Source organism: Lepidothrix coronata, unplaced genomic scaffold, assembly GCF_001604755.1.
Source record: "Lepidothrix coronata isolate B3197 unplaced genomic scaffold, Lepidothrix_coronata-1.0 Scaffold187, whole genome shotgun sequence".
NCBI lineage: Eukaryota > Metazoa > Chordata > Aves > Passeriformes > Pipridae > Lepidothrix > Lepidothrix coronata.
The window spans coordinates 1,781,076-1,783,705 of NW_016690367.1; positions in this window are offsets into that span (position 1 = coordinate 1,781,076).

The window sequence follows — 2,630 nt, forward strand, 5'->3', positions numbered from 1 at the left end:
CTGAGAGAGTTCGTTCGTTCACTCACTCACTCACTCACTCACTCACTCACTCACTCACTCACTCACTCACTCACTCACTCACTCACCTACTCACTCACCTTCTAGGTTTTAAAGGGTTCTTCACCAAAAAGCGAACAAAAAATGTTGTTTTCTGTGAAAAAAAAAAAATTGCTCTCGTGAGAAAACACGGAGAAATCAAGACTCCAGTCACTTCTACTATCAACAATTTCAAGAAAAAGCAGCTAAAGAAGCCCTGAGCTCACACCCAGCCCTGGCAGGAGGGGCTGGGCAGGGGGGCTGAGCAGGGCTGGGGAAATACAGGTGAAAAATCTTCAGAGCTCTTGGTGGGAAAGGCCCATCCTGCTCTTTTTCCTGCTTTTAGGAGGCTCTGCCTCTTCTGAGAGCAGGGGGTGTGCAGGTGGATCCCCTGACAGGCCCAGGACAGGCTTCAGCTGGCAGGTTTTGTGTGATAAGAGCTCAGAAGTTATTTTTACAGTTGAGCAGCTTTTTGCTGTCGCAGGGAGATATTTTACCTGCTGGACTCTTAAAGAAAAGGCCGCTGGAAGCTCCCAAATCCAGGGTGCTCCAAAAGCACTGGCTGGAAAACCCAAGCTTAAGCTGAGACAAAATCTTCCTCCTGTGAAATCACGGGCCCAGCTAAGCCAGAGCTTTGTGTGGGTTTCTCATCTTTCGCCCTGACTGCCAAAAAAATATCGGAGTGAAAAGGGATAAGAGGGAAATGCTTTCCAGGGAATGCACCCAGGGATGTATACATCCCAAAATGTGGGATGTACATACTTATGTGTTACTGTTATGTGTGTTTTGGAGTCATATCGTGAAGGAATAGTAATATACAGTGTTAGATAGAATACATATATATAATATATATGATACTAAACAAGAACTGTAGGAATAGGAGACGGAGCAATGGGTTCAGATTGAAAGACAGGAAATTTAGATGGGATTTTGGGGAGAAATTGGAGCCTAAAGGGGCTCCAAGAGAGCTGGAGAGGGACTTGGGACAAGAGTTGGAGGGACAGGACACAGGGAATGGCTTCCCAGTGCCAGAGGGCAGGGATAGATGGGATATTGGGGAGAAATTCTTCCCTGGGAGGGTGGGGAGGCCCTGGCACAGGTTGCCCAGAGAAGCTGTGGCTGCCCCTGGATCCCTGGAAGTGTCCAAGGCCAGGTTGGAAGGTGTCCCTGCCCATGGCAGGGGGTGGAATTGGACGGTTTTTAAGGTCCTTTCCAACCCAACCAAGTCTATGAGCCCACATTTCTCTCCAAGGAATGGGAAAAGCCAAGGGCAGGGCTGAAGGATTTGGGATTTCTGCTGGTACTGCCTCGAAGCAGCACAGCAGAACTTTGCAGAGCTCAGCTTTAGACCTCTCAAAACTACCAACCCCCGTGAATAATAAGAGCACACCATGAAAAAAAAGGTCTCTATTATTCTTTTGATAGTGTTGCAGCGTTCTTGAAAAATGACTGTTATTTATTTGATCGTCCCCTAAAGATTCCTTTGTCACAGGCTATTGTGTAAATTTGTGTTCAGACAGTTTTTAAAATGTTGAATTATTCACTTGATTGGCCTTAATGTCTTCTCCTGAAACACCTCAATATGGTGAGATTATTATCAATATATGGAGGGCTAATAAAAGTGTGGAAAAAATAACTGCAGCTGGATTTTTCTAAAGGGAAAGGATAATTTTCTAACTACTAAAACATTAGTAGTTAAGGAAGTTAAGATAAGGGTAATAAAGCCTTGTGCTTCAGGGCTTTGCAAACGGGGTTAGGAAGTAATTATTTTAAATTCTTTTTCAGTATTATGCAATTTAACTCTCGTTAATAAAGGACCCAGTTTTGAAAGTCAGTGAAAGATGTAGCTGGAAACCAGAGGAGATTTTAAAAAACAGAAGTTAGTCCTCAACCTGCTTCAATGCTTTCCAAAAAAAAACCCCTCCAGACACTTATTTGCATCTTCCAACCCGTGTGATAAAAGATTTTTTTTCTTCCCAAGACATCAATTTATTGAAACTCCAGCTTTCCACTGCAATGTGGGAGCGTTCACTCCTAGTTCTGGGGGCCCAAGTACCTCAGCTTGAGGGGCTGGGGTGGATTGATCTGTAAGTTTTAGGTGTCCCTGATGATTTAAAAAGATTTTGGGGTTGGAGTGAGATGGTGTTTAAGGTCCTTTCCAAGCCAAGCCATTCCATGATTTCAGGTGTTCACTCCCTTTAAACACAGGAGTCAGAAGCACAGGGAAGTCCTGTCTGGGATGTGAGGAGTGACTCAGCTCTGACTGTGCTGAAAACAGCTTTTAGGGGAGCTCCTACAGATTCCATGGGGACTGTCCCTCCCTGGAATCCACTGCCCACCTCCCTTTCCTGCTCCTACACGTGGCTCAGGACACAGCCAGGGAACAACTGGCTCTACAGACCCTCAGACTTCAAACTCTGTTTTCCAAGACACTTCCTCCCGGTCTCACTGCACTCCACAAACTGGGCAAAAATCCATCATTCCCACACCTCAATCCCAGTCATTCTCCTTATTATTTCCAGTGACCAAAGGGGCTCCAGGAGAGCTGGAGAGGGACTGGGGACAAGGGATGGAGGGACAGGACACAGGGAATG